Here is a 25,535-nt window from a genome sequence, read left to right as displayed (position 1 = left end):
CCACACCATACATATGTCATCTATGAACCTCCAATAATGAATGATATTATTGGCAAAGCTAGGAGTGTGCTTGAGGACATGCTCCTCCCACCACCCCACGTGTAAACACGCATAGGTTGGGGAAAAGCATGCCCCCATAGCAACTCCCCTCTGCTGCTGATAAATTTCGTTGTTAAACAGAAAATAATTATTCGTTAAACATAACCTTATCATTTTCAACAGCATATCATTATGGTTTTTAAAACACACATTACGTTGGTTCAAGAAGTGCCTGACCGCATTAAGGCCATCTGTATGTTCTATGCTGGTGTATAGGGTACATATATCTAGAGCCACAAGAATGTAATCTGATTCCCATTTGACTTCTTTCAATTTCATGAGGAAATGTCCTGTGTCCTTGATATAAGAAGGGAGTTCTATAACAAAACTCTGGAGAAAATAGTCCACATATTTAGAAATGGCTTCCAACAGACTACTTTGGGCAGAAATGATGGGGCGCCCAGGTGTAGGAGATACCAGTTTATGTATTTTAGGACTGAGATAAAACGTAGGGGTCAACGCAAAATCTTCCTTCAGAAACGCCAATTCTTGTTTTGTTAACAATCCCTCTCTTTTCCATTGATTGAGTTCTTTATGTACTGACTCTTTCAGGTTACGGATCTCATTGAAATTCCCTTTTCTGTAGCAAGATGTATCTGCCAAGAGCCGATGAGCTTCTTCCATGTATTCTGTTCTGGGCCAGATGACAATATTGCCTCCTTTGTCGGCTTTGTTAATAATTAGGTTAGAATTGCTTCTCAGTTTTTTCATCAATACCGTGTATTGTCTTTCCATATACTTGGCTTTTTTTATTTTTCTTGATGTTTTTACCTGCAATCCTTTCAGATCCTCAGTAACCATGTCATTAAAAGTGTCAATGGCATCTTTAGGCATAAGGGGTATAAAGGTGGATGATGCTTTAAACGGCGTTGCACAGGGTGCGTTGATGTTAACCCCCATTCTATCACACCTGACTTGAGTCGAGCAAGCCTCAAAATCCTCCTCTAATGCCAATTCATGGGCAGTTTGCAAAGCTCCAATGTCAGTAACTTGGAATCTAGATGAGGGTTGAGATTCACTGATGATATTAGTTGCTCGATCCTGTGCATTAGTTAATTTGAAATGTTTCTTCAATTTTAACTTCCGAATAAATTTAAAAACATAATTTCTGATCTGCACATAATTATAGGATTTTTTGGGACAAAAAGAGAGGCCTAGCGACAGTAATTGTGTTTCAGCTTTAGAGAGGACAACATCAGATAGGTTTACTACTGTTGTATCAATTTCATCATTAGCAGAGATGGTATTAGCTTCATCTGTATGGTCAATGTCTGGCATCGTTCCATCTGACATAACCTGTTGAATATCTACCATTTCTTGTTTTTGCCTCTCTTTGCGAAACCTCTCCCTCCGGCGTTTCCTCCTTTCGTTGCATTTGTGATTTTTGTTTTTTCGTTTTTGTTCCGTTGTTGTTGGGTCGCAATGTTTTCAACCTGTCCTCGATTAAAAAAAACAATTCCTCAGACGGTGCAAAATGAGTTGGCACCTGTGCACGTGTAGACACCCCTGCTTGTTCGTCATCCGAACCCAAACTACTAGCGTTAGAACTCAATTCCACATCTGAAAGACTTATTGCAGACTCTTCATTGGGTACTTGCACCGAAAAGTTTGGGAATGAGTGCCTGCCTTTTCATTGTATCATATTTACGGGCAAAGGTAAAGATCCTACCCGTCTCGTAGTCCTGTTTGTCTCGGGCAAATTTATGTTGTTTACGCAGGCTAATGGTTTCTTGATGTTTGACTAGTCTGGTGTCTATATCCTCTCTGTATTTTTTAATGTATTCTTGGTCTTTGTGCATGTCCAATTCCTTATTCAATACCTCAATTTGTTTCAAAATATCATTCCTGTCGATTTCCGCATATTTACTTAACATGCAAACCATGTTCCTGGACGCCTCCAAATTGTTGGTAGCCCACTCTTTCAGCATAAGGGGGTTGGGGTTCTCAAAAGATGGTGCTATGAGAACCCTCAAACCCCTTGGGACTCTACCTACTTCCAAATATTTATCAAGCAAGTGTTTCTCCCACCATTTAGTGGTTTCAGTTCTCAACAGTTTTTTCAATGTTTTTAATTTGCTTTTTAGGTCGATGTTAGGATTATTACCATCCGTGACTTCCTTGTCGGTTCTCACCACCGGGAGGTTCACAAACATAGCGTCAGCTAGTGCTTCCCGGTTTCTCAAAGCCTCTGCTGGTGTGGACATTGTTAATGAAGGATAAAATAAATGAATAATACACTGCTCCCGACCGCGATATATCCACGGAAACAGGGGCTTCAATCAATGGCCTCTATATCTTCCCTCCCTTCCTATATATTTATTTATTTATTTATTTATTATTAGAAGATCCTAACAGGCAGCTAAGGAGACGTTCTAGCAATAAGTATTACAGTGCAAATCTCCCCCTATGGTTTGTCAGAAGTGCCAACTCAAAAATCCTTCCATACAGAGTAATCTGTGACGTTTCATGTAATAAAATAGTTATCTGAAGGCTTTCATACAGACAATTAACAATCCAAATACCTATTGACTTTTACTTATGCGTTTGAAACTCAATTTGTCAGCCCTACTGCGTTCATCATATATTTTCAAGATAAACAGGTCATACCTATGGCATCAGAGATGTTTTTCCTAGTAAACCAGTCAGGCCTCAAGGTGTTATCATTTCCTTGTCACCATACCCAGATGAGGCCTCCTGCACTATGTTTAAGCATTCCCACCAGGCAACCATCAGGCATAGTCATAAAATTACATGGTAAAAAAATGACAGTTTGCAAAGCAAAATACTAGCTCTCTTAGGAGGGCCGAACGAGGATTCTAACAGTGGAAATCATATATATATCCACACTTTGACAGCGGGGGTAACTAGCAACAAAACTGTTGCCTACTATGGTAATCTGTTTGATTCCATGTAACAAAATAGCTGTCTATAGGCTTTTATAGGGTAATAACAATCTACCCATAAATGACTGTTGACTCCAAATATGGTTTTCACAATCAAAATGTCAGGCCTACTGCCTTTATACTAACTTTTAATTATAAGTAACCAAGCCTGTAACCTTTATTGTTGATTTCTGACCACAGCCAACTCAGACCTGCTTTGTTGGTTATAAGATTTCACACAAGGTAACCATCAGGTAGGTATACCTTAATAAAATGTAATAAAATTAAAAATATGTACAAAATGCAGTTGTCGAACCAATATGAAATCCCTACTAATAGAGCCAAAAAATGATTTCCATAGCGCAAATTGTCTATCCCTATGGTTTGTTCGGGTGGGTCATCGGCACCAAAACCCTTGCCTACTTCTGTAATCTACAAGATTTCATGTGACAAAATACCTGTCCATATGCTTTAGCGCAGTGTATTAACAATCTACCCTTAAATGCCAATTGCCTCTAACACATGCTTTTTACAATAAAGCCTACTTGTTACATCATAACTTTTCAATATAAACAAATCACACGTAAGGAATCTGACATAACATTTCCCAGTTAACTTATAAGCCCTATATCCTTTACTAATGGTTTGATACTGTATGCAGTACAGGCCTAGTGAAGTGTGCATAAGCTGGCAACCATCATGCATACATTTATAAATTCACACACATGTACAAAATTACAGTTGTCAAAACAATATACAAATCCTCTCATTGGGACATAACAAGCATCATCACAGTAAAATTCAGCACCCAGGGTTTTTCGTAGTGAGTGACCGACACCAAAAATCCTTTCCTACTATGGCAATTTGTAAGATTACATGAAACCAAATGCCTTTCTACGGCCTGTATATTGTGATAACAATCCACTGTTAGAAGCCTACTGGCTTTACCCTATGCTTTTCAAAATAAGTAAGCCAAGCCTCCTACCTTTGAAATAACTTTTCATATAAAGAGATCAGACCTATGGCATCTGACATAACATAGAACTATTATCATTGACTTTTCACCATAACTAACTCAGTCATACTGTACTGAATGTAAGCTTTCCCAGAAGGCACCCATCAGCATACAGACTTATAATTTGCAAATGCACACAAAATTAGATTTGGCAAAGCAAATGCTATCTCTGCTCACATGGCTTAACAAGGATTCTCACAGTGCAAATCTTCTATACCAAAGGTTTGTCAGAGAGGGTAATCAACACTGGAACTCTTGCTTACTTAGGTAATCTGTAAGATTCCATGTAACAAAAAATGTATCTGAAGGCTTTAATTCCAAGTAATAACAATGAAATGAAATGAAAAATGAAATGAAAAAGAAATTTCTAAAGCGCACTGCGGCCAAGCGGCTTCCTGGCGCTAAGGAACACATCAGTATCTGCCGAGAGTCCGAGGGGGATTAGCCGGGAAAAGCCTGGAGAAAAAGAAAAGTTTTGAGAGCTTTACGAAAGTGGGAAAAGATAGGAATAGAGCGAATGGAGAGAGGGAGGTTGTTCCAAATCTGGGGGGCCCGCACTGAGAAGCGGGTGCCCCCAGTGCGGGATTTACGGAAGCGGGGAACGTGAAGAAGAGAGAGAGAGGAAGAGCGGAGAGAACGACTGGGGGCATGGGAGGAAATTAGAGAATTAATGAAAAGCGGGGCAGAACGGGCGTGCGCCCGAAAAGCCAAACAGGCTAGTTTAAACTGGGATCTAAAATGGACAGGGAGCCAGTGAAGGGTTTTGAGGGCCGGAGTGATGTGGGAAGATTTGGGAAGACGTAGGATAAGACGGGCCGCCTGGTTTTGGATGGCCTGGAGACGGCGAGCTTCGTAGGCAGGAATGCCTACGTACAAGCCGTTTCCATAATCCAGGCGGGATGTAATGAGGGCCGTAATGATGGTTTTGAGAGCATCAACAGAAAAGAACCGGGAGATTTTGCGAATGAGACGGAGGGAAAAAAAACAGGAGGACACAACGGAACTAATTTGGGCATGCATAGATAGATCATTACTGATCTTGATGCCCAAAGTCCGGACAGAGGAAGCTGGGGAGGGGGGAAGGCCAAAAGAAAGGGGCCAGTGAACTGAGGACCAGGGATTAGACGAGCCACCAGTGAGGACGAGCTCTGTCTTGTCGGGATTGAGCTTCAAATGATTGAATCCATCCTTAAATGCCAATTGACTTGATCATATGCTTTTCACAATCAAATGCAAGGCATACTGCCTTTATCTTAACTTTTCTTAATAAACAGTCAGGCCTATACCCTTTATCATTGTCTTATCACCATAACCAACTCAGGCCTAGTGCACTGAGCATAAGCTTTCCCTCAAGGTAACCATCTGGCATATAGTCATAAAAATTAAAATATTAACAAAGTCACAGTTAGCAAAGTAAAATACGATCTCTCCTAAAAGAACATAACAAGGGTTATTGTAGTGCATATTTCTATCTCCATAGTTTTTGTGAGGAGATCACAACACCAAAACCCTTGTGTGACATGGTAATATGTGACATTCCATACAACAAGATATCTGTCTACAGGTTTAGCATAGCATAATAATAATACATCCTTAAAACCCTATGTCTTTAAAACCTGCTTTTCACAATAACCAGGTCAGGTGTAATGTTTTTGGTATAACATTTCATAATAATCAGATCAAGCCTATGGAATGTAGCATGATTTTTCACAATGAATTGATAAGGCATGTACCATTCACCACTGACTTTGCGCCTTACACAACACCAACCTACTCAAGTGCTCACAAACTGGAAACCATCATACATACAGTTAAAAATGGGATACAAATACAGTATACAAAACAATATACGCCCCCTCTCCACAGGATTAATATGAATCATCACAGTGAAAACCCACAGGCTTTGTCGGAGTAGGAAGCCAATGCTAAAACCCTTGACTACTACGATAATCTGTGAGATTACATGTTAACAAATATCTGTCTATGGTCTGTAGCACAATGTGATGATAACTAAAGGCCCGATTACGATGCAGTTTGGAATTCTTCCCGACTGAATGGGTTTGGGAACGGTTTCCGACCAACTCAGATCAGGAGAATCCGACTGACCAAGTACGATACATCCGGATGCTTCCAGATACGATTCGGTCGGACTCCCATTGACTTCAACTGAAACCTATGTTCCAACCAAATGCATTGGCTCCCTTTTTTTTTTTAACTCTCTTTAATTATGTGATTGTTGACACATGTCATGGCAAAACACCATATATAGAGATACAAAAAGGAAAAAGGCAATAATACAAAAACAATTCCAGAGAAAACATGACATAGACTTCGAGATCCGTTATGGAGCCTGAAAAAGAAACAGCCAAAGGTACACATAAAAAAAAAACCAACAAAAAAAAACAAAGGTGACGAGCATGATAAGACATATACTTATATATACTTATATGGGAAACATCCTTAACAACGCGGGCATTACCCCGCGCTGCTATTACGACGCTGCCTTTACAACGCAAGTCGTTACGATGACTTGCGCTGGAGGGCGCTATTGGATAGGGAATAGTTAATTTTCTATTCCAACACCTTCCCTACTGTAATGTGGGCTGGAGTTGGAATAGAAAATTAAACTATTCCACTATCCAGCCCTTACAGCGCAAGTCGTTGTAACGACTTGCGTTGTAAAAACAGCGTTGTAACGGCACGCGGTGTAAAAGCCCGCGTTGTAATGCCGTACATCCACTTATATACCTATGCCACCAACACTCGGCCCAGCTCATCTGTACCAGTTATCCCTGGGATCATTCCTTGATAGGGGCCCATATTCTAATACCCATCTCCCGCCTCCTTTTCCCCTTAAAAGGTACACATAGGACTCCATATTCTACAATGCGAGCATCCTAGATCTCCAATTAAAAAATGTAGGGGCTTCAGGGCCTATCCATTGTGACGTGATGCACAACCGAGCCATTGCCATTGTTACAAACAAAAAAGCGGCAGTATACCTAGATCTTCCGAGCGTCCCGGTATCCTCCTATCCCATTATGACGAACTCTGGGGAGATTACAACCGTGATTTTTAACACAGAATTTATAAAGTACTCTATTTCATGAAAGAATTCCCCCAGACTTGGGCACTGATAAAACATGTGAATTGCATCAGCCGCTTGAAGCCTACACCTGCCACATCTATCGCCCTGCTGCCCCCCCCCCCCACTTTGCAATCTTCGCAGGTGTGTAGTACAGATCGAACACCGCCATATAACATTGAGTCCGAAGGCTGCCAGAGATTAAGATCTGACTGGCCAGTTCTAAGGTATAACCAATATCGACACCCGTCTTAGCAAATTTTCTCTCCCACTTAATATTCTGAACATCGATATCATCCGGGAAACCAGATAAGAGATATTGATATATTGTACCTATTCTTGCCTTCCTTCGACCTAATTCAACTATAGAGATCGTCTCAAACACCGAGGTAGCCTCATTTCGATGTCTATCAAAAAAACTCCTCATCTGGAGATATTTAAAGAAATCGGGGTTATTAGCTGGAACTTCTCCCTTAAAAAATAAAAGGATGCCATTTGCCCCTCCTGACACAAATCACCAATGACCTTCAGACCCACCCGCTGCCATCCGAAAATAACCTGGTCCTGAGAAATCGGTGGCAGAATTCCAGCAGCCATGAACGGCGTTTAAGCGTTGATATTCGTAATTTTCCATTTACAGCTAATTTTCTGCCAAATAGAGTACGCAGCACCAATTACTTTGAACCTTGTTTTTTTTTTTAAATAACTTGGTTCTGGTATCCGAACTAGAATGACCTTTGCCGCCTCCCCCAGACCTATTTCATAAATAGTCGGTCTATTGGCTAACGGAACCTAAGCCCTGTCCCCTACTAAAGGTACTCCAAAATGTTGCAACATGGATGACCAATAATACAATAAAATATTGGGAACCGCCCATCCCCCACGGTCCCTAGGGAGACACATCCATTTGGCAGCCCTGCGATAACCCCAAAGAAATCTAGAACAAATCCTCTCAGCCCTAACCAAGCATACTTGAGAGAACTCTAAGGGGATGGTTCTAAATAAATACATAAACTTTGGAAGAACCAGCATTTTAAGTATATTGAGGTGGCCATATAACGAAAGATGCAGAAGGTCTAATCTTTCTAGTTTGGTGTTTATAGATTCAACCACTGGCAAGATATTCAGGTCGGGGATACTAGCAACTGAGGCAGTGATTTTAACCTCCAGATATGTTGCTTCAGTAACAACAGGGACATCAGGAGGACGCAAAAAAGCTGAGTGTAAAATCTGCGTCTTCTCAATATTCAATTTATAGCCTGATGTTAAGCCAAATTGCTCTGCGAGAGTCTTTAAGGTTGAAAAGGCCAGAGCAACATCCCTGGTTAAGACCACAATGTCGTCCGCATAGGCCAGCGTCTTATAATCTGTATCATTGACCCTTATCAGCAAAATATTTTGATTCCCTTCAATTTTGCTAAGGAAAGGGTCAATGTACAGAGCAAAGAGCAAAGGTGAGTACGGACAGCCTTGTATGGTGCCCCTACTGATATTAAATATCCCTGTCTCCTGACCTGAGATACGGATTGTCGCATCTGGAAAAATATGCAATGCGTGCAATGCCTGTAAAAATTCGGTACTGAACCCTTTCCAGCGAAGCACTGCCCACAAAAATCGCCAGGAGACCCTGTCGAACGCCTTCTCGGCGTCCAACAGGATCACCCCCAAAGGCAACCTTGTGGCCTTCACCCAATCCAGTAGAGCGATGACCCGTCTAACAAGGTCAGCCGTATCCCTTCCAGGAATGAGCCCATGTTGCCGTATGGAAACTAATGGAGTGATAACTTCAGCGAGTCTAGAGGCTAGTATTTTTTTTATAAACCTTGCTATCTGTATTGATAAGCGAGATAGGGCAATAAGATGAAGGATTTAGCTCAGGCTTATCTTTTTTCTTAAAGAGTACAACGGTTTTTCGCCTCCAGGATTCAGGTATAACACCCCTTTGCGCCTCCCGGAAAACCGACAGAACATCCTGTCGGATTTCTTGAGAAAAAACCCTATAGAATTCTAACGAGATGGCGTCAGGGCCAGCGGCCTTTCCATTGCCCAGCGATTTGATGGCCATTTTAACCTCCTCCCATGTAATTGGTGCTAAGAGAGCCTCATTCTGTTCTGCTGTATTTTTAAGTGTATCAATGCCTTGCAGGAACCCCACCGCCAAAGACTCACTAGATATCATAGTCCTCTTATCAGTATATACCAGAGTGTAACATTTTTCAAACACCTCCATGACCCCCTCCTGTGTATCCTGAATCTGGCTATACTGATCTTGAACTCTAAGAATTCTGTTTGCTATATTTCTCTGCTGTAACCGTTTAGCAAGGACCCTACCAGAGTTTTCTCCAAATTCATACATCATAGTACGATATTGAATATACTTTGCGGCCAAGTCTCCCCCAAAATATTCTAACAATTTTGACTTCATAATAGCCACCGCTTGTTGACTTTGGTCAGTATTATGGCCAGCCTTAATATTCTGCATTAACTCCAGCTCTGCTACCCGTAGTTGCTCAACGCGCCCCTTGGTCTGCTCCTGAGCCATCTTCCAGCGATAAGCAGCAAAGCTCTTCGTCTCGCCCCGTACTGCTGCTTTGAATGTATCCCACACTATACAACCAGAAGCAGTCTTTCTATTGATTTTTAAAAATTCTGTTATCCATTTAGACATATCGTCTTGATGAGATTGATCCAACAGTAATTTTCTTTCAAATGTCCATGGCCTAGGAGCTCTATCCATATACCCCCAGGGACATTCATCTATCAGCGAATTGTGGTCAGATAATATTCTTGGGGGGTTTTCAATAGAGACTTCCTCTACCAGCTGGTCGGACATAAAAAAGTAGTCCAAATGGACCATTTTATGGGGGACGGAATAATACGTGAAGCCATCATCATCTTTTTTATGCCTAAACCAAACATCTACCAATCTGTGTTCACATACTAGAGTTTGAAGAGCCTTAAAAACTCTTGGTTTCCTCCCCAGATATTCTTGGTTACTTGACAGATTAAAGTTACCTGCCAAATGAATATTTAAATTCCCACAGACAATCAGTGGATGCGGCCACAATGCTAGCTCATAGACCTACGCATTTTCTTTTATAATTTGTTTTTACTCTTAGTAATAAGAAAGGTGTCTACAATTGCTACAGTGAAGGCTTTAAATTGATACTGTTACCTTTCTGTCGCATTTATTTATTTATTTATTCAATTTGTATAGCGCAATTATCACCGATAGGTCTCTAAGCGCTTATGGTGTAAACAGCCGAATCAATACAGAGGAGAAGATCGCCCAAATCATGCCAAACCCCAAGCTTCTCGGAACAAAATCGTTTTTAGCTTACGCCTAAAAGGCAGTAAGTTTGGTTCTTTCCTCAAGCAAGGCGGTAGTTTATTCCAAGCTGCCGGTAGAGTAGTGGACAGAGCACGCCCACCATAGGTGGTCGTGCGGTAGCGAGGACAAACTAAAAAAGACTCCTCAGATGAGCGCAGTGTTCTTTTAGGGAGGTAGTGTATCAACTTATCTTTGATATATCTAGGAGCATTGCCATAAACTGCCTTATGCGCAATGCACATGCCCTTAAATAAAATCCTCTGCCTAATTGGGAGCCAATGTAGTTGGCATAGGAGAGGGGAAGCATGTTCTCTTCTAGCCTTTCCAAAGATCAACCTCGCAGCATCGTTCATTACAATTTGTAATCTTGAGAGTTGCTGCTGAGGGAGTCCAACATAAAGGGAGTTTCCATAGTCGAGAAGCCCTAAAATTGTTGCGGACACTACCGTTCTCAAGGTAGAGAAAGACAACATCTGCGAGATTTTCCGCATTGTTTGTATGATGTTTATAACAAGTACCCTAATCTGACTAAGATAAAAGTGAATATTTTTCTATATACACCCGCTCTTGCTCTTCATTTTTTCTGTATACTTTTTTTGCATACTTATGTATTGAAGATTTGGATCCTATATGATGAATGCCTTAGTAACACAGTGTTCACAAATCACAAAATAATGGCATTTTCTTTTCGGAATTAAGCACCACCCAAGGTAACTATTTTCCTTATAATTTAATTGCGTACATAATTGAAGTTAGAATACATAAATAAATCCCTTGAAGGCACCTATACCTTACCACAATGCTAGCTCAACATTTAAAAATGTCATAACCTCTGGGTCATCTAGATTTGAGCCATAGATCCTACAGAGAGTGATAGGCCTATTATTAATCATAATTTCGGCTACAGTCCATCGACCCGCTCTATCCTCTTTCATTCTTTTACAAATCCCGACTCCCCGCCTTAGCAATATGGGCACACCTCTGATCATAGACGATTGTCTTGTACAGGCTACTAAACCAAAGCCTAACCCTTTTAGACACTCCCGCTTCCCCTACAGAATATGTGTTTCTTGTAAACACAGAATGTCCACTTGCATGGTTTGTAAAACTTTGCATAGAAGCCCTCACTTTTTGCCATCATTCAAACCACAGAGAGTCCAATTACTGATACTAAGCATGGGCGAATTTTGCGAATCTGGCGTTCGCGAATTTGCGTATTTACAAACTCGCAATCCGCAAAATCCGCAAATTCTCGCGAATTTGCCGATTTTTTGTTTTTATAGTGTTCGCAAGGATTTCTGCCAGTTCGCGAGGATTTTGTACCAGTTCGCAATTGCGAACTTACTTGTCGGCACGCAACGGTCGCGACTATGTTGTTTCTACGTCTGGTTCATCATCACAGGTTCACAGCACCCTCTGTTTCAACACTGCCACCCTCTGTTTTACCCATGCCACCCTCTGGTACATCAATGCCACCCTCTGGTTCATCATCATCACTGTAGATTATGGGTGGAAAAAGCAAGCACACCTGCCCTGCTTCAACTGACATGAATTAATTTGGGGTTGATTTATTAATGTGTCACTGTTTTAAAATTCCAGTCTGGCACCTGCTTCCTTATCTGTAATTTGCTTTCTGTTGCAGTGCAATTTTTTTTCCGGGACCTTTGTGGCCTACTTGTAGCTATTCTATGATCCGGCTGTGAGGGTCAGAGCAGGGTCATACAATTGTTGCAACTAGCAACTGAACTCTGGAGGGGCCCCAGTCAGGAAGCACTACAGGGAATGGTTACTAATGATGAATTTGAACTTTTGCACCTGCTGAGTGCTTTCAGTTTAGCAAAACTCGTTTTTCTGCAGAACAGCAACTGTAATGACCCAAACAAACTTACTTGTGAAAGTTGATTTCTAATCCAAAAGTGATCCAAAGAAAGTCAAAAGGCCTCAAATCCAAAAAAGTGCAGGCAAATGTCAACCTGAGGAGTTATTCTGATAAAAATCATCATTTTCAGAAGGTCTATGCTGCTTGCTAGTGGATTTCTTGTGCAGAATTGCAAATTTTGTAATTTCGCGAGTGCGAGATTGTTGCTGCCCGCCGCACCTACATGTTCGCAATTGCGAACTTACGCCGCAAAATTGTATCACCAAGAAAAAAAAATCCGCTGCGTGCGAATTTGCGGATTTTCGGTAAATTCGCAAGCGTTCGCGGATTGCGAATTTACCGAAAATCCGCAAAATCCGCGAGCGGAACGGATTTTCCGCCCATGCTTAACTGATACGCAGCCTACCCAGTCTCATTTAAAAAAAACATAAATCCTGAACATAGCTCAACAGATAATATTCTTTTATGGTGAGAATTTTACCGAATAAAGATTTTAAAAAAAACAAAACATAATAATACTATGTTAGCGCCACCATTTTTACTCATTATCTCCGTTCCAATGTCACCATTAGCATTACAATTGCCATGACTACAGTTAGAGACCAAAACCCACCGAACACCTCAAACCCCCTTGACCCCACACCTACCCCCACCCCTTACCCCAACCCAACCCCTCACCCACCCCAGCACTCCCCCCCCCCCCTTCTTGTGAGGCAACAGGACCAAGGTCCATGTGATGGTTTAAACTGGCTACCCCTGCTGCTCGCCCCTGGGTCCTTCCTCTCATTTTTTTACCAGAGAGGGGATCTGAGCTACTACACCTCCTTAACTAAACCTGTGTGCTCGCTGCACTTCTGCCTGCCAGTCCCACTGCTTCAAGTCCGGAAATGCTTCAGAGAAAAGTTCTACGACAAACTGTTGGGCATCGACCCCTCTCTGCCTTCCGGAATTCCTAGAATTCATAAGTTATTTCCCCTGGTGCAATTCTCCAAGTCCGTCAACTTCCACAACATACCATCCCTTTGTGCTTTGATTGAGTCCATAAGGCCTTTCTGTATTGCGAGGTCATCCTCTAACGTAGAGATCTTTTCTTCATCCTCAACGATCCTAGCGGCTATGTCCGAACATGTTTTAGCCACTCTCCGAATTGAATTCTGCATCTTACGACACACAACCTGTGTGCAACAACTTTCTTGATGTGTCTCTTCCCGGTGTGCCATGATAATCTGGTAGATGGTAGACAATGTTATCTCTGCGGGGGGTCCCTTAGTAACATCTATACCACTGGTCCCATCCACGACGGGACTCCCGATAGATCCAGTGTGAGTAGATAAAGAATAATCCCATACTATTGATCCCATTATCCCAGAGGCCTTGTTTGTCAAAAGACCCCCTTGATCCTTTTGTTCCTTGGGCTTGCAATCCGTACCCTCCCCTCGGAGCGATACTTCACCCGTTTGCCCTTCTCCAAACCGCCATTCAATGAGATCGCTGTCATCATCTGTCCACTCCTTATCCAGACGATCCCGTATGATCTGACATTGAGTAGAATTTGTCTCCCCCTCAAGCTCCTTTCCGAGCCCGCTGCCTTCGCCCAAGTCCCTTGGGCCAGCCCATTGAGCTTCTGTTCTTATGGGTTCATCTCTTTGCTGAGTGATTTAAGATTTTGTTGGTCTCCTGTGGCCTGGAGTTCAGAGTGAGGGACTACAGGTGCCACAATTCCAATACTCTGGGGAGCCACGATAGTCTTGGAGTCACTTTTCCCCTCCAAATCGGCCTCGGACATACTTCCACTACCCCCAGCAAGGGTCATGTCAATAGTTGCAGACTCCCACTGTGAGCCGGTGAACTGACCCCAGCCTGCACCATATGCTGAGACTCGCTTTGATTGTGGGCAAGCACTCGCTGACGGATGTATGACGTTACAACGCATACTTTTACAACGCCTACCTTTACCACGCAATTTTTACAACGCAGGATCCATTACAACGAAGTACCATTACAACGCATGTATTTACAATGCAGATACTTTTACAACGCATACCATTACAACGTAAGTATTAGTAAGTATATAATATTGTTTTAAATGTAAATTAATTAAAATTAATATAATTTAATTGAATTGAATTGAATTTAATTAATTTAATTTAATTTAATTAATTTAATTGAATTTAATTTATTGTAATTAATTTAATTTAAATAATTTAATTTAATTAATTTAATTTAATTTAATTTAATGTAATTTAATTTAATTAATTTAATGTAATTTAATTAATTTAATGTAATTTAATTTAATTTAATTTAATTTAATGTAATTTAATTTAATGTAATTTAATTTAATTAATTTAATGTAATTTAATTTAATTAATTTAATTTAATTAATTTAATTTATTTCAATTTATTTAATTTATTTAATTTAATTTATTTTAATTTATTTAATTTAATTTAATTTAATTAATTTAATTTAATTTAATTTAATTTATTTTATTTTATTTTAATTTAATTTATTTAATTTAATTTAATTTAATTTATTTTATTTTATTTTATTTTAATTAATTTAATTCAATTTAATTTATTTAATTTAATTTATCCTGTACCCCTTTACCCAAAAACCCAAAACTGACCCTGAACCCTAAAAATACCCCTTTACCCAAAAACCCAAAACTGACCCTGAACCCTAAAATTACCCCTTTACACAAAAACCCAAAACTAACCCTGAACCCTAAAAATACCCCTTTACCCCAAAACCCAAAACTAACCCTGAACCCTAAAAATACCCCTTTACCCAAAAACTGACCCTGAACCCTAAAAATACCCCTTTACACAAAAACCCAAAACTAACCCTGAACCCTAAAAATACCCCTTTACCCCAAAACCCAAAACTAACCATGAACCCTAAAAATACCCCTTTACCCAAAAACTGAAAACTGACCCTGAACCCTAAAAATACCCCTTTACCCAAAAAATAAAAACTGACCCTGAACCCTAAAAATACCCCTTTACCCAAAAACTGAAAACTGACCCTGAACCCTAAAAATACCCCTTTACCCAAAAACCAAAAACTGACCCAGAACCCTAAAAATACCCCTTTACCCAAAAACCCAAACTTATAATATTTTTGATAAAATAATATACTTACCAATACTTACGTTGTAGTGGTATGCGTTGTAAAAGTATCTGCGTTGTAAATACATGCGTTGTAATGGTACTTCGTTGTAATGGATCCTGCGTTGTAAAAATTGCGTGGTAAAGGTAGGTCGTTGTAAAAGTTGCGTGGTAAAGGTTGTATACCCTCGCTGACTCCCGTCAGACACACTCAGTGTAGAAGCCGTTCCTGCACTTAGCTCTACCGCCTCTGTGTCCACATTGCTTATGGTTTTTCCAGCAGCTACCAGCTCCTGCTTACTCGCTACCCCATTCGCAAGATACTGCTTTCTTTGTTTTCCCGGCCTGTGCCTTAAAGAGTGAGGGGAGCGTCTGCTTCCCTTTGCCCGATCCCGTAGCATTCGTCTGGGGGTGTCCACCAGCTCCAGCCGCCATCTCTCCTGATCCGCGGCTAGCTTGAAACCCTTTTTCCCCGCTGGAACCTTTCCCGGGGCTGGCTGCCTGCGCGATCAAAGCGCGAGTCTTCGAATTCTTTGGCGGTGCTTTCGGAGCCATAGCGCAATGCAATCGCAGAGACAGTCCTGGAAGCCTACGCAAATCGGGAGGAATCCCAGCCAGGCTGTGCTGCTAGGTAAGTCTCTTCGCAGCTGTATCAGACGCCAGAGCATAATAACCAATTTTGATTTAAACAGCTTTTCTGCCGCCTTTAACTTATTCCTTCACACCCGTAAGTGAGCTAGGGAGGAATTATCCAGGAGATCACCAAATGCCAGCTCACACACCCGAGTGACCGGACACCATCTTGCCCACTATCTCCAAATGCATTGGCTCCCATTGAAGAAAGGGGTAGCTGGGGAAAATCGGGGCACCCTGTGGCAGGCACCCCCTGGTGCCTGCCTCTCTGTGCATGGCTGGTAAGGGGCTACCTATGGTACCCCCACAGGCCAAATGGGAAGGCTCCAGGGGCAGGGGGGCCCACTACGGGCCACAAAAGTGTGATTCCCACTGCCAATTTGAGACAGACGGCACGATTCGAAAAGGCTGGTCGAATCCAGCATCGTACTTGGTCAAAAGGAAACACGGCCCGTAGGGACTTACGATTCAGCACCGTACGGCTCGGTCATTCCAAATGCATCGGGTTTGGATTAGGATATTCCGAACGCGTAACTCGCATTGCACTCGGTTGGTTGGAAACTTTTCCAAGTCGGTCGGAGAGACACGTTCCTGATCGGATCTAATCCGATTCGGATGGAGCTAATGCAGTTAGGAGGCCTTCCTAACCGCATTGTAATCAGGCCCTAAGTGGTAAAGGCTGACTGCCTTTAGAAAATGCTTTTCTCAATTAATAAGCTATGCCAACTATGTGGCTAGCTGAGACAGCAGGGTTGGTTGGGTTACGGCTTTGGGATCTGATCGGCATATCCACACTGGGGGATGTCAGGAGGGATGGACACATGCAATCATTTGAGGAACTAGCGGAAGAATTTAGCCTCCACTCCTCCCAGTTCTACTGTTATCTTCCGCTGCGACATACTCTGGAAGGCTATAAAGATAGGCTGACGGCTCTCCTAGAATTCAACCTGATTGAATGCAAACTAGTCATTGACAAGCTGAGTGGGAGAGTCATACCCAGACTTTATAAATCAATACGCCGACCCCCAAGAGACAATGAGGACCACGTGGGAGGGGGATGTAGGGGCCATTGAGTAATAAGAATGCATAGAGGTGAAAATGACCTAAAGAACACTTGCAATCTATATGCATCTTTGACTGATTCAGTTCAGGCATTTCCATTGGACGTATTACTCTCCTGAACGACTCTGGCGCATGTGTCGGGCCCGCGGCCCTGCTTGTTTGCAGTATGGGTTCCCTTTACCATACTATCTGGACCCGCCCAGGGGGGCAAGCGTATTGGACAGCCGTTAATAACCATATAGGGCGGGTGGTGGGAATACCCCTGGCTCCGAACCATGATTTGTTGGGAATAATGAACTCTGTGGGTGACTCCAGAGTCATCCGTTCCCTGATCGCCACAGCATACATGGTGGGCAAGAGAGATCTAGCTAGACATTGGAGGGATTTGCAGGCACTATCAATCCATGAGTGGATCAGAGGCATGGACTCCTTCGCAGCACTAGAAAAACTGGTGTAAAAGGCGTAGTGGTCCCACCGATATATGAACGAATATAGGGGGTGTCTACATGGGACAAGGAACAAATTGGTTGATACTGTGGATGTTGTCTAATGTAAAGTGTATGCTTGCTACTGCTCCAGTGACATATGTTCTATTAGTTACAGTGTATAACTCTGTTTATATTTCTTGTACTGATGGGTGCTCTAATCGTGGCCCTCTTGGCTTGAGCTTGATGTTGGTGTAAAAAAGATCAATAAAATGTGTTATGAAAAAATAAGTTAGGCCAACTGCCTTTGTCATAACTTTCATAAAAAGGAAACCAGCCCTATGTCATTATACGTAACTTTTTTCAGTGCACCAGTCAGGTTTTTCTACAAGGCAACCATCAGATGCACAGTCATAAAATCAGAAAAGTATACAAATTTCTAGTTGGGTGAGCAAAATACTGATTTGCATATAGCTGTGTCTGAACTGGGGTGGCGAAGTGAGCTCAAGAACGATGATGGATTTAACCCAGATCTGTGACAGGGCGTGAGTGTCTGAAAAGTTTCAGCGCTCTGCCCATCATCTCTTTGTGTTTGCTTTGTTCGCCCTAAGTTGGTAGGGTATGCCCAGACGTGGGTCCCTTGTTCACTGTGCCACTGGATTCAAGCTAGCCTGGCTGATGAGGGCTGTTAGCTCGACCTCGGTCCCACAATGCATGTTTCCGGTCCAGGGAAAACATGGCTTGGCAGTTCGGGCTGGACTGTTACCATGAGGCACAGGGTCAAGACTGATTTGCATTAAGCTGTGTCTGAACTGGGGTGGCGAAGTGAGCTAAAGAATGATGATGGGTTCAACCCAGAGCTGTGACTGGGGGTGCGTGTCTGAAAAGTTTTAGCGCTCTGTCCATCATCTCTTTGTGTTTGCTTTGTTCGCCCTAAGTTGGCAGGGTATGCCCAGACGTGGGTCCCTTGCTCATTTTACCACTGGATTCAAGCTAGCCTGGCTGATAAGGGCTGTTAGCCCGAAACCGGTCCCACAATTCTTGTTTCTGGTCCAGGGAAGACATGGCTTGGCAGTTCGGGCTGGACTGTTCCCATGAGGCACAGGGTCAAGACTGATTTGCATATAGCTGTGTCTGAACTGGGGTTGCTAAGTGAGCTAAAGAATGATGATGGATTCAACCCAGATCCGTGACTGGGGTGAGTGTCTGAAAAGTTTCAGCACTCCGTCCGTCATCTCTTTGTGTTTGCTTTGAGCAAAATAGTATCTCTCCTAAAAAGGCCTAGCAAGGATTCTAAGAGAGAAAATCTTTTATATCCACGATTTGTCAGGCTATGTGTGAGATTTCATATTGCAAAATACCTATTTGTAGACTTTAATACAGAGTAATAACAACTTGACACTTAAATGTCTATTGATTTTACCATATGTGTTCCAAAATTAATACCTTTATCGAAAACAGTTTCTAATAAACATATCAGGGCTACAGTCATGATCGTTGGCTTGCCACCATAATCAACTCAGTCCTCCTTTATCACGTATGAGCTTTGCCACAAGTCAAAAAGTACAGAGGAATGAAAAATTACCAAAATTACATTAAATTATGCCGGAGTAATGCAGACTTGGCCTGGCCCTAATGATACATGCAGAGTTTCACCCATTTGAGTATCACATTAAAATAGGAGTCATGAATAACAAAGGCATAACCTTTTTCGATATAAAAAGGAAAATAGAAACGGGAAGAAATCTGCCCATCTAGCCCTCATTCTGAGTTGAGCTTACAACTATTCACTACCATCACCACAACCTACATCACCACAACCTACGTCAACCCAAGCAAACACCCGAATTATTGCATGTGTGGATTCCTTTCACATGTTGAGAAAGCGCCCTTATATTGCCTCGATTGTTTTCAGTTATTCATTCAGTTTGTCACTTTTTCGTATGATTTCGGTTTACACAGAGTTTTCCAGAGCAGTAGGTAGGACTTCTGGTTTCACTACTGCCATAGGGGTGAGAAGGATCACCTGCACATCTTCAGTACTTAATTTGTAAAAGAATAAGTGCCGGGGCTCAAAGTTTTACTAAGAAGAGAATGGTTGGTGCTACGGAATGTCAGCGTGCAGAAAGCCAATGCTGCCAGGCTCGGACAGGCCTATAGGGCAATCAGGTAGTGATGAGCTGCTCTGACAGGTCAGAGTATAGGCCATTTTTTGGGCTGTTTGGGGGCGTGTTTTATGGTCTACTGGGCTGGTATTTACTGTTGATTTCCCTGGTATTGAACCAACAATTCTCTATAGCAAAATCAAATTCACGAGGACTTCCATATCTTAAAAGTACTTATACAGCGTTCTTTACAAGTTCAAAGGTGCCTCAATTTCCATACATTGGTTTATTTTCGAGCTGACTAATTCACTAATGAGGGCAACTTTTACTTTGGTGCCTGCGCATATTTTCTGTCCCAGTCCGACCCTAAATTCTGCATATTCTTGATTCCACTTTATGCCTTTTTCAGTACTCAGTTGTATGACGGGAGTTGTAATACCCAGGATGACTCTTTACCAGCTCTTCTAGCTTTTCAGAGATGCTGGCCGTAGGGAAGCCGTCATATTTCCCCAGAGGCCTCTGGGTGACAGAGGGGAAAGCAAACAGAGAGGACGGAGCCTGTGTACATTAGGAGCAAAAGGAGTACACAATTATTCCAATTAACCTCAAGAGAGGGCGCGGGCTGCAGACACTGGCGTTCGAAAACCCCATGTACAATTTGCCTGCTCTGTGCTCGTCAGTAGGTAATTCTTTATCGATCCCAGTCAGACACTGCTGTTTCACATTTTGTGAAACGCTTCACAGTTTGGGCTTCACTAAATACTTTGTGGCTATTTAATTGGGAGACAGGATTGTGGGCATTCCAAAACCCAGAGAAGTAGAGAGGACCATCTCCATCCCCAACTCTGCGATACACACTGCTTGCTTGTTTAGTCGACGTAGCGCTGCAGCTGCACAATAAGCTAGGGGAGTGAAATGTGGGGACACTGCTCTGCATTGGTCCGACCCGGGAGGCAACACTTGACGATTCAACGCAATCAAGGAGCAACAGGATGGGCTTAAAATCCATTTTCAATCAGTCATTGGTAGCTACTATTATTGATGTTATGCTGAGGTAGAGACTTCACCCGCGCAGTTTTTGGCAGTCGGTGGGTGCCGTCGTTGTGCCTCCAAATGTAAATATCTTAGGCACCAATCCCAATTAGGCAACACTGAGCCCAGGCAGGAATGGATTTACATGCGATATCAGCTCTTCTCCGGGAGAAAGTGTGACCTTAGTGAGCTGATATCACATGTAGACCCGGCCCTGGGAAATAATTGCCGGTGCTAAGCACCGGCACAAATTAAGCACTGCACATCTGTGATCAAAGGAGATCGGGTGTATCGTGTAGTAGTACAATTTGAGATGTCAGCGGGTTCTCGACAGTGAGTTTAGACTTCAAATCTTCCTACATGCATGGCCAGTAACAATTCCGTTACTGTCATTTCCAGAGAATATGCACCACATTAATTCCTCCTGTGTATCTGTCAGAGTGAATCCGGATTTAGCCTGCCACTGTGCATCCTGCTTGGGTACGACTGATGCACATTTTATGAAAATACCAGTTTCAGCCTGGCTTCCTACAACGTCTATTGTGATAGGTGAGTTTGTCGCTCCACTCCTTGTCAGAAAACTATATTGATAGCCGACATTCCCACCATGATGTGATTACCTTGGCTGTGTGCTGTGAGAAGCAATGGTCAACTAGGACCCTGTAATGTCTCGGGGCAACACCCTTGAATGATCCTCCGAGGTGTGGTAGTACAGCTGATTGATGTAGCATAAAGGATGTAATGCCCAGTGGCTCCCTCAGGTATTGAGTCATCTGCCAGTATTTCGTGAATTGGGAGGTGGACAGCTTACTTGTTGTCTGATGTTCCTTTGCGGAACTTACATCAGACAGCAAATGACCAATCATCAAAACTCCCCTGTCAATCCAGATATGCTAAGAAATAATCAATGTGTTTGTATCAATCTCACTGTTATGCGACAAATGCACCTTTGCATGTAGTGCATAGTGGACTTACAGCTGTTTGTGCGACTTTTGCAAGGTTTGCAGAAAAGTATGAATGACCAGGTATGAGTCCAGTTTAGGACATTTGGCCCTTATGTACAATGGAGTCAGCCCCCACTGATCTCATTATTGCATTTCCTATAAGAACCCTGGGATGATTTAAATGTGTATGGCAACAGCTACTTATCCTGAGACAATAGATGCATAATCCACTGTTTTAATATGGGGAAGGTGTAGTTCTCCTGATTCTGTGGCTGCATGGAGTTTGGAAGCCCGTAAACGAGGTTTGGTGCCACCACAAACAAAGGTCTTGATTGTGTTTTCCAGGCTCCTATAAACCAGTCAGTGGCCCCAGAGGCACTGAAGCGAAAATGTAGTTGAATCCAAGTGCCACTTTCATTTTTCTGATTTTAACCTTTCCCTACAGCAAGATATGAAATTTGGTGCAGAATAAAATATCTTTTAATCTTTGCCCATTAGTGGCAAGAGGTTGTCCTTAGCCATGTGTTCCAGGCTTCTATATACTAGGATGCCCAAATATTTCAAGCAAGCTAGTTTCCACTTGAAAGGAGCAGATTCTAGGGAGGCCGTGATAGTATGTTTAGTCAATATTAGTGCCTCACTCTTTACCCACTTTATCCTGGGAAAAGAGTGAGATATGGCAGGAGTGCAGCAATGGACATATCTGGTGGTGACAAAGTCATCTGGCTACTGTTTGCCTGTAGTAGAAACTTCTGCTCACCACCTACTGTGTCTGTTCCATGTCCAGTACTAATAGAAGTAGTAGTGGGCAGCCATGTCTCCTTCCCCTTACTACCCTAAAAGGTGGAGATATTACACCTTGGCAGGTCACAGAGGCTGTGGGTTTCCTGTATAAAATGTTTCATTTACTGGTTTAATCCTAATCCTATCATGTCCATCAATTGGAACTCCATTAGAAACAATCCAATGCCGTTTCAGCATCTCTTCGGTTCCTATCTTATAAATTGATCAGCTTATAGCCAAAGATTTTAGTGATTTTGTTCCCCAGTTGAGTGATTCGGCTGGTTTTTGTTCACTGAGGCCAATCTATTCTCTTTTGCTAGAAACCAAAAGTTGAAAGCGGCTATGTCATTTATTATGGCAAGAGCTCCATTGGCCATCTTTACTTTGTTTTCCTCTGCTGATCTAGTGGAGAGCTTTATGGAAGTCAGTTCTGTCATTTTTGTGTCCAGGGTGACTTTCGATATATTGGTAGACGATTGCTCTTTCTGTATTTTCGGGGTTGTTCTTGTAACTGCTTTGGTGAAAAGAAGTTGCCTGGTGGGTTTTGGGGCTGACACCAGATAGATTATCATATTGCCACTTTGGCGGGGGGGGCAGGGGGTTCATGGTTAACCAATTAATGGCCTAAGATGTGTCTTTGCGAAGCACTTGAGACTAGTTCATGATCCTGTCTTTTTGAGACTTCGACCCGTGCCGTCTAACGGTGGCTGGTGATCCCCGTGTGGTTTGCATGCGCATGGCTGTCTCCAAGCTGAATTTTTCCAAATGAGGGACATGCACACTGCAGGCCAAAGGCATTCACCGGTGTAAGGGGAAGCTCTCCAAGATGGTGGCGGCAACTTCCTGAAGCAGATCAGTGGCAATGGAGGAAGCATATTTGCCGTGGCCACATTAAAGGGGCATCTGTGGCAACTTGCTGATCTTGGCTGCTGACAGGTGCCATAGGGCAGCGGCCGAAGAGACAGATACCGGCTGCGGGCCTTGGCTGCGGTGCGCCCTGCCAGCGTCTGAAGAGGGGCCCAAAAGGCGATTGCGTGCACTCGGAGGTGCCTTGCGTGCCCTGCGTGAGTACACTAATAAAGGATGCTGCATTGCAACAACAGAGATCCTCCAAAAGGGAACCGACTGTTGGAAGTCTTTAAGGTCTGGAGCCGAGGCTTGCCCTTTAAGGGGTGGGTGGCCTTGCACAACTGCAAAATCACTCCCGGACTGCAACTGGTGGGGCGGTCTGACCCACAGAGGTACACTCTTCTGATGTTCCCTCTTCAGATGTGGATGGTATATCTCCCTCACATGGGGCACATGGATCCCAGCAGAACTTATCCCGATGTGTCCGTAGGGTATGTTGTATGAGCCCCTGATTGTTGCCTCTGCCCACCCCTAAAGCGGTCCTAAAAGTTGCTAAGTCCATTGTAGATCAGTGTCTGGCAGAGGCTAGCAAAGTGTAAGATTGCTTGTGTTTCAGCCTGATCGAAACACCAGCTGTATACACAGCAAGCAGACATAATGGTGAATCTTAGGCAGAATATGGCTGCTGCGAGGTCCTCCTCAGAGGAGATACTACTGCCTGCTGGTAATGAGGGCCTGGCTCTTACCTAAGTGGAGTCTTTACTGGAAAGACCTACAATTTGATAAAATATTAGCATCCACCTTCGACCTGAAGGGTACTCTGGAAATGAAAATCGATTCAATCAAGAGCTGCATTGGACACCTCAGAGAGGACCATAAGAAACTGGGGGACAGGGTGACTGACAATGAATCCTCGCTGTCCTTCTTGAGGCCATAGATGTGTGAACTACAGTCACAGGTAAAGTTGTTTTTTTATTTTTGTTGTTTTTATTGCAATTTTCAAAAAGCCGCATAACAATTACACTATACACGTAGTGTGGATTACATGAACAAATCTTTGACAGCTAGGGATACAACAGTTAGCCACAAATATCAGCAGCTGTCCCATAATCATTAACTTGAGAACAACAACACAGGCTCATGTAACAAAAACAGTCTGATCATTACGGTCTGCCAGACCGGTTGGCTAACCCAACAATCACATTAGTATTCAATACATTTCAATCAGTTAGCTCCGGGTGCAATAGTAAATAGGAACGGAGCGGCTGCCAAATGTTTTTGGGATAGGGCGCAAGTGGCAACAGCGATGCATAAACATCACTAGTTGTATCGCAGTACATCATGTCACTGAGCCATGCCCCCAGTCGTGGTGACAGGGCCCACCCCAGTTCAGGGAGACCTGCCTTTTAGCCAGCATTAAAGCAATTGCAGTGAAACACCTTATCCACGGACTCCGCAAAAACACATACCCGTACAGGGTCAATAAGGGTGTATGGGGGAGTTCAATTTCAACAATTTGCTTAAGGTGCTCAAACACTGCTTCCCGGTAGGCCTGCACCGTGGGGCAATTCCACGCTAAATGAAGGAAGTCAGCGGGATTTTTTGCCCAATAAATGGTTAAGACACGAAATCCTAAAGGTTCGTGTGGGCATAAATCCTTGGAAGATAGAAGGGAAAATAAAAGCAGCCTTGTCCAACCAGACGGTATTTGTAAATGTTGTTTAGGAGTAAGAAATTATATCTTACACATATTGCTTGACTGTACATTGATTTTAGCAATACGGAAAGTGTTTTTACGTCCTATATTTTTAAAATATAAGGTGAATTCACGTACTCACGTCGCTTGTCTTCTTACGGCAATGTCATTTCTAGATATTACAATTGCTCTGGGTACGTGTTTGAAAGAGAATTTGTAATGGAGACAATAAAGGAGGGTTGCAGATTTGAAAGTTTTTAGAGTTCTCCCAATATTGAGGCTTTTATGGTTTTATATGCTTGTAAAATGTGTTAACATAATTAGACCACATTTCATTGTATCACTATGTGGATCCAAACTTTTATGTATGGTTTAAAGACTATGGTCTAAATAAACACTGTTTATCATCATCAGCGGGTGGCATCGCGCATCTCTGGCAACAATCCGGCTTAGTACAGTCCATCCTTGCAAGCAACACCGGAGTCATGTAGAGTCTATGCAGGTACTTAAAGTGTAGGAGTTTGTCTCTATAATTATTTGACACCAGCCGAGTCTGTTCGTAGCAGTACGACCACATCTTTTTAGTCATGGGTTGCATTACATCTCTTTC

The 25,535-nt window shown here is 42.6% G+C and overlaps 1 protein-coding gene across 5 annotated transcripts in view; it reads left to right on the top strand.

The window, feature by feature from the left end:
- The window catches only part of CFAP61 (cilia and flagella associated protein 61), a 2,132,686-nt gene that overhangs the window by 436,447 nt on the left and 1,670,704 nt on the right, over positions 1 to 25,535 (top strand). The gene's annotated exons all lie outside the window — the stretch shown is intronic.

Source organism: Lissotriton helveticus, chromosome 6 (assembly GCF_964261635.1).
Source record: "Lissotriton helveticus chromosome 6, aLisHel1.1, whole genome shotgun sequence".
NCBI lineage: Eukaryota > Metazoa > Chordata > Amphibia > Caudata > Salamandridae > Lissotriton > Lissotriton helveticus.
Note: the sequence above shows the minus strand (reverse complement) of the source record. Positions and strands in the feature narration are given on the sequence as shown.